At 38.2% G+C, this 14679-nt stretch overlaps 1 non-coding gene across 1 annotated transcript; it reads left to right on the top strand.

The window, feature by feature from the left end:
- The first annotated feature begins 10401 nt into the window (after positions 1 to 10401).
- Positions 10402 to 10508, top strand: LOC145583574 (small nucleolar RNA R71). The gene has a single exon (XR_014100209.1). It is a non-coding gene; the product is annotated as a small nucleolar RNA R71 (small nucleolar RNA).
- Positions 10509 to 14679: the final 4171 nt, after the last annotated feature.

Below are 14679 nucleotides of genomic sequence, written 5' to 3' on the forward strand. Positions count from 1 at the left end.
TGTTTGCCGTGACACGGTGCGTTTTGCCGTGTCACGGTGCTGTTCTGGGTTTTTTTTTTTGTTTTTTTTTTGTCAGATTTGGTTGATGGAGCGGTTATAACTTTTTGAAGCCCCTGACGATATTGAAAAATATGGTCCCAATGATCTGGTCCGTAGGAAGAAGAATTACTCTGCAAACATGTCATATGATGATTGGAAGGTCTGCTTTGCAAAGAGAGAATTTTCCATTCGGTGGGTGGTGCCTTGGTGGAGGCTCACTAGGATGGTTGGCACGAATGATACTCCATATTGTCGCGTTCCTAGTATTTCAAAGTTGACTTTTTATTTTCCTTCTCGATTGATGCGACAATATGGACTTGAACAAGTAGTTCCACGCTATAACGACAGTCCTCGTGAAGTATCGTTGCATGAAAGTAATGTTCACAAGTACGAGACTTATTGGATTGGAAGACCTTTGTGGAACCGTTTATGTGAGTAACCAAGCTTCTCCTCCCTTATCTAGTGCATACAAGGCATGGTTGAATCCTAGAAGTAGAAGGGATCGAGTCGGATCATGTAACTTTGATGTGAAGGGACGTCTTGGAAGTAAGAAGGCGCCTCCTAAAGATCGTCTAGGTCCGAGAACACAAGAAATTGAGTTTAAGACTCCTATAATGCTTAAAAAGAAAAATTATGTGAAAGGAAAAGATGGTTTATGGAAAAGATGGTTTATAAAGAGAAGCAATCGAAGAATTCTAAGAAAGGTGAAAGGGGTGAGAGTTCAACTAGAGGTGTGACGGTTCGGGCTACAAAAGACACATTAATGGTGAAGGCCGACCTAATTTAAAAAGTGAAGGAGGTTCCTAAAGTGAAGAAGGATTAGATCGATATTGCTTTGCTTATATGATTTAAATTTTTAAATTTTAAATAAGGTGCATGATGCCAATAATTGTAGTCACATTTATTTCAATAATAATAGCATATTTATTTTCGCCTTAAATAAAAATTACAATGACTTCTTTTTTATTACTATTATTATTATTTTTTTATTATCCAATTCAAGAAGTCGGACGCTATGGAAGAGTAATAACGATAGTCGAACAAATATTCGTAAAACAATAAAATAACAGAATTTGCAAAGTCCAGAGTTTGTCGCACCACGGAAAAATTTGCCGCGTCACGCTGGAAAATACCGTGACGTGGGGAATGTGTGTTGTATTTATTTTTGCTGGAAATTCCATCGTGCCACGGTGAAAATTGCCGTGACACGGTAACAATTCCCGCGGCGCGGTGGATGCCGACGTGGCACGACACCTCATTCTTTTTTTTTACGTGCCACGGGGTATTTTGCCGTGCCACAGTGGCTGCTGCCGGGGCGCGGCGAACTCTGACGTGGCGCTGTAGCTGCTACTGTAGGATTTTCTCCATTTTAGCTCCATTTTGCTGTCTTGTGTGTTATACTTTGATCGACGGAGGAAGGATTTTATTTTTTAAAGTGGCCGGGCCCCCTTGAGGAGTTGCCTACGTATCCTTAAAAAAAGAATCAGGCCAAACGTAGCTCTATCGGGTCATGAACCCATGCAACTAAGCATAAAATTTCTTGAGTTGATCCAAGTTGGTTCAATTGCGGAAACCGTTGCCATCCATGTCTACCAATTGTGTCGCTCCACCAGACAAAATGGATTTAACAATGTATGGATCTAACCAGTTTGATCTAAATTTTCCCTTGGATCTAACACATTTTTGCGAAGTGCCTTGAGCACCAAGTCACCTTCCTTGATGTTTCTAGTCTTGACTTTTTTTTATTGAAATGTCGCGCCATACGCTGTTGGTAGGTTTGGACATGATGCAAAGCTGCCAAGCGTTTTTCATCAAGTAAGACTAGTTCATCATATCTTGCTCTAATCCAGTCGACTTCATCTAGTTGGCTTTCCAACGCGATTAGGAGAGAAGGGATTTCGAGCTCTATTGGTTGTACAGCTTCAACTCCATAGACCAAAGAGAAAGGGGTGGCCCCCGTTGATGTACGAATAGAGGTTCGATAATCCCAAAGGGCGAAATGTAGCTTACTTGGCCAATCTTTGTAATTTTCCGTCATCTTTTCGGTGATAGTTTTCACATTTTTGTTGGCTGATTCAACCGCACCATTTGTTTGTGGCCTGTAGGGTGATGATCTGTGATGCTTGATATGATATTTCTTTAATAGTTCTGCACACTCGGCTTGGAAATGTGTTCCATTATCACTGATCATTTCATGAGGTACCCCATAGCGGCATATGATATTTTTCTCAATGAATTGAGCTACATGTTTTTCTGTTAGCTTAGAATATGAGGCAACTTCGACCCATTTAGTGAAGTAGTCGAACGCTACAAGGATGAACTCATGTCCCCCTTGTCCTGGTGGCGTTATCTTTCCAATGATGTCGATTCCCCAAGTAGAGAATGGCCATGGAGAAGTATATGTGTAGAGAAGCGAAGGTGGAACGTGCTGCAAATTTGCATAGATTTGACACTTCATACATTTCTTGACGTATTCATGACAGTCTCTCTCCATAGTAGTTCAATAATAACCTTGTCGTTGAATCTTTTAGACTAACATCTTAGCATTCATATGTGTTCCACATATTCCGGCATGAAGGTTTTCCATGGTTTTGTGTGGTTCTTTCTTAGCTATGCATAAGAGATTTCTCCCTAGTGCAGTCCTCTTGTGGAGTTATCCCCTGATGAGCACATACTGTGAGGCCAGGAGCCTCAAAGCACGACGTGCCCTTTTATCAGTGTTAAGAGGGTATTCTCCTTTGGTCACGTAGTTAAGGATATCCGTATACCATGACTCTTCATCTTCTTCTTGTGATTCTTGTTCGTCATCAAGTGCATGAACGTAAGCCGGCTCATATCTTCTTTCTATGGTCAATGGCATTCTGATTGTGTCTGTTGTAATTCGCACCATTGATGCTAACTTAGCCAGCGCATCGGCAAATTGATTTTCTTCTCTAGGCAAGTACGTATATTCCACTTCATCTAGTTGCTTCGTGAGAGTTTCCAGATGGGCTTGATACGTAGCGAGACTTTCACTTCTCACCTTCCATCTCTTAGAGATCTGGTTAATGATTAGTGACGAATCACGATAGATCCGAGCTTCTTAATTCCAAGGGCCACAACTGTTTCCAATCCCAAGATGCATGCTTCATATTCAGCAACATTGTTGGTGACATCAAAGTCGAGCTTCATGAAAATCGGAATGTGTTCTTCGTTGGGTGATACGAGCAAGACTCCCACACCACAACCCTTTTGGTTTGAAGCTCCATCGAAATAGAGCGTCCAGCTATCATCTTCGGTCATGAGTAGATCTTCATCAGGGAAATCATACTCTTCTTCTTCTTTCTCAATTTCTTCTAGTGGAAAATCTGCTAAGAAGTCAGAAACCGCAGAACCTTTTATGGCTTTTTGTGGTACAAATTTCAAGTCAAACTGAGCAAGGTTGACTATCCACCTTGATAATCTGCCATTGAGTGTTGCTTTTTCGAACAAGTACTTGAGAGGATCCATCTTGGACACGACATGCACTGTATGAGTGAGCGTGTAATGTCTTAATTTATGCGCGGCCCACACGAGTGCAGGACACAACTTTTCAAGTGGTGTGTATCGCGTCTCATATCCTTGAAGCTTCTTGCTCAAATAGTAAATTTCATTTTCCTTGCATTCGATCTCTTGTGCTAGCATTTCCCCCATCGTTTCTCTTGTGACTGTAAGGTAGAGTCGAAGAGGAAAGTCAGACATTGCTGGCGCTAGCACGGGTGGGTTTGCCATGTACTCTTTGATTTTGTCGAAAGCTTTTTGGCAATCATCATCCCATGTGACCGGAACATTTTTCTTAAGCTTCTTGAATATAGGTTCACATATCGCTGTGAGTTTTGATATGAACCTACTTATATATTGCAGTCTTCCGATGAAGCCTCGAATTTCTTTCTCAATCTTGGGTGGTGGCATGGCCATGATTTCTTTGACTTTTGTGGGATCTATTTCAATCTCTCGAGAACTGATCACATATCCAAGTAGTTTGCCTGACGTAACTCCGAATGCACACTTTGCTGGATTTAATCTCATGTTGTACTTGCGGAGTCTTTCAAAGAACTTGCGAAGTGCAATGATGTGGCCTGGGCAATCCTTTGACTTGACGATCATATCATCAACATAGACCTCCACCTCTTTGTGCATCATATCATGTAACAATGCTATGGCTGCTCTTTGGTAGGTGCCTGTAGGGAATATTTCAAGCATTACCCCAAACTTGAACCCCACTGTGATCATACACTTAAGCATGGTGGCGTCTAAAGGGAAGGAAGCTAGAGCAAAAGAGTCGCCAACAAGTTTTAGGAACTTGTAAACTGTTCACAGGGTGAAGGTTACACCCTTTAACGATCCAGGAGATCGTCAACTCCAAAAGGTCTTGAACCAAATAGGGTTCGGGGATAAAGGTACAAATCCAACCTAAAAGAGATTGAACCTGCCCTAATAATAGGCCTCTACTTCATTCTTCTCGTATTCATGTGCGCTTTCTGACTAACATGCAAACAATAGGTTAACCCTAAACCTGTTTATCTATGTTGGTTGAATTTAATGCACAAGCAAAACTATTATTGGAGATCACTTGAATTATAATCAAATTAACCCTAAACAAGATTATTAATTATCTTATTAAGCGTGATTACAAGTACAAATTCCCTTTAATCCTGCAAGAGAGGGCGTGATCAAGCAATAACAATGATATATCAAGCAACATGATAATCACAATTATAATCATAATCATAATCCAAATAATCATAATCATGTTAAAGCACAATAATAGCAAGATCCTAGGCATGATACTAACAAAATTAATAATGACAGGGTAAAGTCGTATCCCCTAATCAAAAGTAATACCTAAGTCCTCTAACTAAAGTAGATAGGGAAGTAGGGTCGAATCCACAGGGAAACTGGTCTTTCTACTCCTAATTAATTAATATAATCTAAATTATTAAAGTAACCAAATTGTTGTTATTAATGTAAAACTATACTACGAAGATTGAGTTCAGGGAGAAAATCAATAATAAGAAGGCCTAGGGTCACAGGTTCACCAATAATTAATATTCCGGGATAAAACATAACAATCAATTAATCAACATTGCACAAATAACATGATTAACAGGCTCTCCAATTTATTAATCAACATAGATCTAACAGGCTCTCGCAATTTACTAGATCTAAGTTCCTGTTGAAAATAGCCTTTAATATCAAATTAACATCTGCTCGATTCATCAATTCAATATTGCTATACTTTCACAATCAAATCACATCTGCTCGATTCATAATCTAATTGTAAAGAATTAAAACAATTCAATAAGAAATTATCATGCAATATCAATGATCAATAATAACAAATTATTCCTTCATATTAATTATGGATCCCCATAAACCCTAGAATTAAACTACTCAGACATAATTAAATATAAACTAAACAAAGCAATTAAACAAGACATGATAGAGTAAAGAAATAAAATAAATAACTGAGATTAAAAGAGAAGAAATCGTTACCAAAGTTATAAGGAACAAGAGTTGTAGAGAGAGAAAATAATACTAAGAGTTTAAGAGAAGAGAGAAAGAGAAAAGTTAGAGAGAGAAAAGAGAGAGTAAGTGAAGGGAGAAAAGAATTCCCCCCTAAATTCGCTTAACAAAAGCGTATTTATACAAAGCTAGAAAATCTTAAGTTAAAACAAATTAAACAACGCTTAAAACGTCCTCCAGAAACACGCGCCCGATCGGGCGAGGCACCGCCCGATCGGGCGAGGCACCGCCCGATCGGGCGCGCCTTTTTGATCGGACGAAGGGCTGCTGCGATATAAGTCTTCTTTGCCCGATCGGGCGCGCTATCGGGCGGATCATCGGGCGGACCATCGGGCGGATCATCGGGCGGATCATCGGGCGGACACCTTTGGGCCGCTTGGACTCCTCGTTTGGGCTCGTAACTTGGCCCAAACCAAATATCCTCTTTGGGGCTTAAATCATTCGGTCCAAATGCCTCGTCTTCACACAAGTCGAGCCCTTATTCACCGGCTTGATTACTCTAACCAATCTTGGGCTATGAAAGATGGTCGTGCTCCTCCAATGCTCGTAGTTGCTCCATAAAATCCCGGGAAAATGCTCCAAAGGTGAAATTCCCTACAAAACTCAAACAAAACTACGAAAACACTATAAAACACATATTAGTAATAAAAGTGGCTCTAAAGAGCCAAAAACACTACTAATTATGACCAAGGGACGGGGGTAAAATACTATATAAAATGGACATATCAAACTCCCCCAAGCCAAACCTTTGCTTGTCCCTAAGCAAAGAGCTCCTCAATGAACAATAAAACATGCCTCACCCCAATATAAAAAACAAGCACAAACGATTCAAGGCAAATCAAGAGAACATGCTTCAAAATCAACCAATCTTATTCATCTAATCACCCTTCCTCCCCAACAATTGTCAAGTAAAACAAACCACAAGAGCATATAGAATTCAAGACTAGTGCTCACACACTCTACTCTCATTTATGTGGCGAGTAAAAGATGTACTCGATCGCTCTCCGTCCCAACCCCTTTATGTGAACAATGCCCTCCCAAACTCACAACACTCGTGTGTTTAAAAAGACATACACTCAACCTAATAGTCGACTCGGAATATGTCAAGTCATAACTTGCATTGATAAACAACACTTTCACATTTACACAACTCTATGCACAAGGTCAAAAGGTCTTTAAAGCTTGTAATGTAAGGCTAGGGTAAAGGGTAGGATAAATTTGGGAATATGTGAGAGAAAAGCTATGCTAAAAGGGAGTCATATCTTAATAAACCCATGATCAAATATAATGATCATAAACATCTCCAACAAAACCAACTCCAATAACAATCCACCAAATATACTCCAAACAATATAAACAATCCCAACTCTTACAATATTCACTCATAAAAATATGATAATAATGAACTAGAGTGAAAAACAAACTTTGAACTCATAACTTGAAATATTTACAATGAAACTCAATTTTTTCTTTCTTTTCTTTTGATAAACCTTCACTTAGAACATTTGAAACATCAAACTTTTTTTCTTTTTTTGCTCTTTTTTTTCATTTTTTTTCTAGAAGTTCACTTTCTTTTTTTTTTTTTTTTTTTTTATTTTCTCACTTTTTTTTTTTCTTGAACTTCTCCTTTTTTTTTACATTCACACTTTTTTTTTTTCAAATATATACACTATTAAACTCATCAAAACAAAAATATGATCAAGAACAAATAACTTCTCAAACCCACCCAAATTATGCAAATAATGTGCACACTACAAACTCCCTCACCTTACTCACTAATAGCTCCCCCAAGCCAAGCTTGGGACTAGTAACCAATGGGGCAAACATGGCTTGTAATGTGGCTAATAAACAACAAAAAGTCAAGGCAACAACATGGGTAGCAAGAAGGGAACAAATGTATCTAAATAAATCTGAAGGCTACCTAAAAGAATGAACGCCTTCGTCCTCCACATGTGCATAATAGTGAGCCATGAAACACTACTCATCGTTGCAAACCAATACACGAGAACCATGTGACATACCAGGAACTAATCACTCATTCCTAACCAAATCAACTAGTCAAACACTATATTCACAAGTAGTTGGACAAAATTGACGCATGTTTAGGAATCCAAGCAATCAAATATCAAATCATGATCAACTAATCCACAATATTCATCATCAAATACCAAGAATCAAAATAAGTTTTTCTCAAGTATGGGGCACAGGGAAGCATGATTTACAATTCATTGGAACGTATTTTTTATTTTTTTTATTTTTCAAATTTTTTGTGTTTTTTCATATAAGGAAAGCAATAAAACTAAACTAGAAAGCAAATAAAAACTACACTAGAAAGCAATAAAATCTAGTCTAAGAAATCATTAAAAACTAAACTAAGCACACCAAAGAAAAATAACAAGAAAGGGAAAGAAAGAGTACCTAAATATACAAGAAATCCCCCCCAAGCTAAATCAGACAATGTCCTCATTGGCTTAAAGGGAAGCTTGTAATCCAAGTGACTACCCTTCATCATCAAACTTGTCTCCACCACCATCCCAAACATTGCAATGCATCACCTTGGTACAATTTTGGACAAAATAGAAACAAAGTGTTAGTAAGAGAAGAGGCAAAAACGAGTCAGGTCCACTATTTTGCTCATAACGTTTTTTATACAAATGATAATGACGTGATTCAAATTGCATTGGAAAGTAGACTTGAAGATCTTTCCAATGATAGGTCACACGCAAAATTTCGTTAAGAAATGCAAAAGTTATGGCTGTTTGAAGTTGCCCAGTTTTGCTGCCGCGGTCTCGCGCCCGACTAGGCGAGCGTGGCCCGACCGGGCCCGCCTCTAGGGTCCGAACTGGCGTCTTCTTCTTGCTTGCTGCTCGACATTTATTTTTACACTTTATTTTCTTCGTTTTTCCACAAGATTGAGCATCTATCACCCGATCGAGTGGGACTTTCACCACGCGCTCAACTTTTGCAATTTGTTCCTCTTTCTCTACTTGTTTATCCTTAAACCCGAACCCTACACAATTTAGAGCTCTTTCTATAGCATCCACTTCATCTTTCCATGTACTAGTTTTTCCTGTGGAAGATGCAAGACAAAATACCGCCTCCAAGGGATCTCTAACGAGAGCTTGGGGCTTATTAGAGAAATTATTTACATCAACCACATCAACACTATAGCACTTTTCCTCTAACATGGGGCTTTTAGGGACATTATTCAGATTAAAAGTAATATTATCATCCCCTACACATAATGTAAGTTTACCATTTTTCACATCTATTATTGCCCCTGCAGTATGAAGGAATGGTCTACCCAAAATAATCGGAATTTGCAAATCTTCCTTCATATCAAGAACAACAAAATCAACAGGTATATAAAATTTACCTATTCTAACAGGAACATCCTCTAAAATACCTAAAGGGTATTTAACAGAACGGTTGGCCATTTGCAGAGTAATATTAGTAGATTTTAATTTACCTATATTTAATTTAGAGCTCACAGATAATGGCATAACACTTACACTAGCACCCAAATCACATAAAGCTTTATCAATCATCAGATTACCAATATGACATGGAATAGAAAAACTACCCGGATCTTTTAGTTTAGGTGGAGATTTATTCTGTAAAATAGCACTACATTGTGCAGTAAAAGCAACTGTCTCTACCTCATTAATAGATCTTTTTCTAGTTAAAATTTCTTTCATAAATTTAGAATATGCAGGAACTTGAGTAATTAATTCTGTAAAAGGAACCGTTACCTGCAAATTCTTCACAATCTCCAGAAACTTACTAAATTGCTTATCCAACTTACTCTTTAAATGCCTATTGGGGAATGGAAGTTTGATAACTGGTTTCTGTACATCTCCACTCTTGTCCTGGAGTTTACCCTGCAAAGAATTATCAAAAATATTAGTGCTACCCTGGAGCCCTGCAGGGCTAGTAACAACATCATTTGGTATAACGGAATCAGGATTAGCAATTTTTGTTATAACAGGTTCATCATCTTTGGGCATAGGAGGCCCATCATAGTGTGAACCACTCCTCAGGGTAATTGCATTCGCATATTCTGTAGGTTGTACTGGATGTGATGGTAGGGCTCCCTGCTGGCGAGTTTGCAGAGTAGAGGAAAGTTGCGCAATCTGAGTATCTATCATTTTATTATGTGCTATCAATGAGTCAATTTGCGCATCTCTACTTTGCATCTGCTTCTGCATAGTAGCTAACATCGTTTTGATTTCTGATAGGTCAGAATCAAATGGAGGAGTAACAACCTGTTGTGGTCTCTGATGTGGAGGTTGGTAGTACCTCTGCTGTGGTTGTTGTACCTGTGGTGGGGGGTTAGGCACATTCGTACTATTGTACGACATATTTTGGTTATTTTTCAACCCTGCATTGTAGGTGTTGGAGTATGGACTAATTTGCTTATATGCCTGAAAAGCATTAACCTTCTCAAGTGAGCTCCTACAATTCTGCGCCCAATGACCTACAAGACCACAATTTTCACAAAATATTACAGGGTTAGTACCAATAGCAGAAACATTAGTAACGGAAGATGAATTAGAATTATTAATATTGTCTAATTTCTGGCTAATAGATGTCAATTGTGCTTGCAAAAAGGATATAGAATCGACTTGATGTTTTCCCTTATTTGCAAATCCTCTGGGATTCCCATATTGGGAGTTATTAATAGCCATCTCTTCGACAACATTGCTCGATATATTCACATCCAAATTCATAAATCTTCCGTTAGCTGCAGAGTCTAAAATCATTCTTGAATTATATCCAAGCCCATTGTAGAAAGCTTGGATTATCTGCCACTGTTCTAGTTTATGATGGGGACATTCTCTCTGCAAATCCTTAAATCTTTCCCAAGCTTCATATAAAGATTCATCCGCTTCTTGGGAAAAATTTAGGATTGAACTCCTTAACAAAGCTGTCCTCTCTGCAGGGTAATATTTATTATAGAAATTCAAAACAAGAGTATCCCAGTCAGTAATACCAAGTGCAGTTCTATTCAATCCATTATACCATAATTTAGCTTTACCACACAAAGAAAAAGGAAAAAGAATCTCCCTGATTTGGTCTTGTGTGACCCCAGCTTGCCTAATGGTGTTGCAATATTGACAGAAATCTGCAATATGAAGATTTGGGTCTTCACCCTTAGCTCCGCTAAATTGCTTTCTTTCAATCATAGTAATAAACTGGGGTTTAATCTCGAATTGTAATCCCTCGAGATTTGGTGTAGGAGATAGATGTGGAAAATCCGTCAGGGACGGCTGCGAATAATCGCTAAGCTTGCGAGGTGGAGGTGGTGGCGGTGGATTCATGCTTTATTCCTGATCTGTACTAAACAAACAAATATGAGAAACTATCTCAAAGAACTTGCGTTCTCTGAGACGAGAAAAAAAAAATAAAATAAAATAAAAATAATAATCTAGACTACAAAAATAATCAGAAATAAAAATAAAACCGTTTCCCCGGCAACGGCGCCAAATTTTGACAGGGTAAAGTCATATCCCCTAATCAAAAGTAATACCTAAGTCCTCTAACTAAAGTAGATAGGGAAGTAGGGTCGAATCCACAGGGAAACTGGTCTTTCTACTCCTAATTAATTAATATAATCTAAATTATTAAAGTAACCAAATTGTTGTTATTAATGTAAAACTATACTACGAAGATTGAGTTCAGGGAGAAAATCAATAATAAGAAGGCCTAGGGTCACAGGTTCACCAATAATTAATATTCCGGGATAAAACATAACAATCAATTAATCAACATTGCACAAATAACATGATTAACAGGCTCTCGCAATTTATTAATCAACATAGATCTAACAGGCTCTCGCAATTTACTAGATCTAAGTTCCTATTGAAAATAGCCTTTAATATCAAATTAACATCTGCTCGATTCATCAATTCAATATTGCTATACTTTTACAATCAAATCACATCTGCTCGATTCATAATCTAATTGTAAAGAATTAAAACAATTCAATAAGAAATTATCATGCAATATCAATGATCAATAATAACAAATTATTCCTTCATATTAATTATGGATCCCCATAAACCCTAGAATTAAACTACTCAGACATAATTAAATATAAACTAAACAAAGCAATTAAACAAGACATGATAGAGTAAAGAAATAAAATAAATAACTGAGATTAAAAGAGAAGAAATCGTTACCAAAGTTATAAGGAACAAGAGTTGTAGAGAGAGAAAATAATACTAAGAGTTTAAGAGAAGAGAGAAAGAGAAAAGTTAGAGAGAGAAAAGAGAGAGTAAGTGAAGGGAGAAAAGAATTCCCCCCTAAATTCGCTTAACAAAAGCGTATTTATACTAAGCTAGAAAATCCTAAGTTAAAAAAAATTAAACGACGCTTAAAACGTCCTCCAGAAACACGCACCCGATCGGGCGAGGCACCGCCCGATCGGGCGCGCCTTTTTGATCGGACGAAGGGCTGCTGCGATATAAGTCTTCTTTGCCCGATCGGGCGCGCTATCGGGCGGATCATCGGGCGGTTCATCGGGCGGATCATCGGGCGGACACCTTTGGGCCGCTTGGACTCCTCGTTTGGGCTCGTAACTTGGACCAAACCAAATATCCTCTTTGGGGCTTAAATCATTCGGTCCAAATGCCTCGTCTTCACACAAGTCGAGCCCTTATTCACCGGCTTGATTACTCTAACCGATCTTGGGCTATGAAAGATGGTGGTGCTCCTCCAATGCTCGTAGTTGCTCCATAAAATCCCGGGAAAATGCTCCAAAGGTGCAATTCCCTACAAAACTCAACCAAAACTACGAAAACACTAGAAAACACATATTAGTAATAAAAGTGGCTCTAAAGAGCCAAAAACACTACTAATTATGACCAAGGGACGGGGGTAAAATACTATATAAAATGGACATATCAAATAACAAATCCTAGCATGTCACTAAACAATAAAGATCAAAGCTTTAGACCTAACATGATACTAACATGCTATTAGAAAAGAGTAAAAGGCACCCTAAACATGATACTAGAAAGCAATAATAACATCCTAAGCATGATACTAGGAATTAAACAAATTTAAACATGCTTTCTACAAGAATAGAGCAATAAGATTACATACTTGGATGCCTCATACCTCTTTCTAATAACAAAATACACGCATTAGTAACTTCAAGGAAAATATAAAATAAAACAATTAAATTAAATAATTGAAAGAGAGATTAGGGTCCAAACCCTCAGAAATTATAACCTTTCACCTCTAGGGCGAAGGCAACTTCGAACTCGGCTAGGTGTATCTAGATCTCGTGAATGCGGAATTTTGTAAGAGGGAAGGTTTAGAAAAAGAAAGAGAAAGCTTCTAGGTTTAGAGAGAGGGAGATGATGATTGTTGATTGTAGATTGTAGATCGTTAAAAACGGAGGTTCAGGACCCTATTTATAAGAAAACTGTCCGGAAATAAGTAGAATTTGATAAGGAATAAAATTCCACTCCGTCGCTGCAAAACCGACCTTGTCGCCAGGCGACAGGGTCTGTCGCGTGGCGACAGGCCTAGATTTCTACGCGCTTTCAACACGGAGTCCACATATGAATCAAAATCAATTTGCAAAGTCCGTATGAAACTTAAATCGTATTTTTCATAAAATAATATTTTATTCCAAATAAAACTTTATCAAAATATAATTATTAATTCTAATTCTATTAGGACTAAAGAGAACCTTCTAGAGAATTCTAGAAGACTATAATCAATTCTAATAACTTTAGAAATAACAATTAACATCGGGCCCTCCCCTAGATCATTGGGCCGCATGTAAAGATCAAACCGGGCCCAGTTTAGTATTTTAGCCATAACTTCCTCATTATTCATTGGAATTGGGCTTATAATATATCGTTGGAAAGCTCTTTGCAAGCCCTATCCAACTACACTATTATTGGACCCTTGTCATGGACCAAACTACAATGGATTGGCTGTTTTCATAAAATAGAGTTGTTTTCGAAAACAGAAAGAAAGAATTTAATAAAAACCAACCACAACACTTGACCTTTCACATTTTCACCTCGTTCGATAATCATTCGACGCAAAAGGTATTCATCACTGGGTTTGGTTTTGGGGAGACACATTTGGGTGTCTACAGTGGCACCCGCGTTTTTCAACCCGAATGGCATTACCGTATAGCAATATGTACCCCATTGTGTGATGAATGTGGTTTTCTCCATGTCTTCCTCGGCCATTAATACTTGATTATATCCGGCGTAGCCGTCCATGAATGATAGGAGTGCATGATTTGCTGTGTTATCGACTAGAATGTCAATGTGAGGTAGAGGGAACCCATCTTTCGGGTTTGCCTTGTTGAGATCCCTGTACATTCTGACCCTTCCATCCTTCTTCGAAACTGGAACCACATTAGCTATCCATTCTGGATACTTGGATACTTTGATGAAACCTACAGCCAATTGCTTTCTGATTTCTTCCTTGATTTTGAGAGCCACATCTGATTTCATACGGCGCAGCTTTTGTTTGACAGGCTTTATACCTGGAATGAGTGGTATTGTATGCTGAGCTATATCCCTATCCATTCCTGGCATATCTTGGTATGACCAAGCAAATACATCAACAAATTCACTAAGCAAGTTAATTAGCTCTTTGCGTTCGTCTTGACTTAGTGTTAATCCAATTTTTACTTCTTTGATAGTCGTATCATTGGAAATATTAACTGTTTTTGTATCTTCGATGATTGCTGTTTTATTTTCGTGTTCTTCCATTGCTTTAATTATTTCTTTGTCATTTTTATCATTAGCAAAGCAATATTGATCAGGGTTAGGGGAATGACACGCATCGTAAGCAAAGGTACTCATTTCATTGAATTCATTGGTCATTACATCAAGGAGGGCAAGGTCAGCTGCGACCTCGCCGGAATTATTTGGGATAGAAAGAGGAGACTTAATAAGAGACTCAGCATTAAGGGGAACTACATTAGACTCTATGACAGAAAGGGGGTTGGCCTCAGATCCTAAAGACTCGTCTACAGACTCAGACTCGGACTCGGACCCAGACGATTCAGATTCATCAAACATAGGACCTTTGTCAGTGGTCACTTCCAACTTCTCTCCA

The sequence above is a fragment of the Chenopodium album genome, chromosome 15 (genome assembly GCF_948465745.1).
Source record: "Chenopodium album chromosome 15, dcCheAlbu1.1, whole genome shotgun sequence".
Taxonomy (NCBI): domain Eukaryota; kingdom Viridiplantae; phylum Streptophyta; class Magnoliopsida; order Caryophyllales; family Amaranthaceae; genus Chenopodium; species Chenopodium album.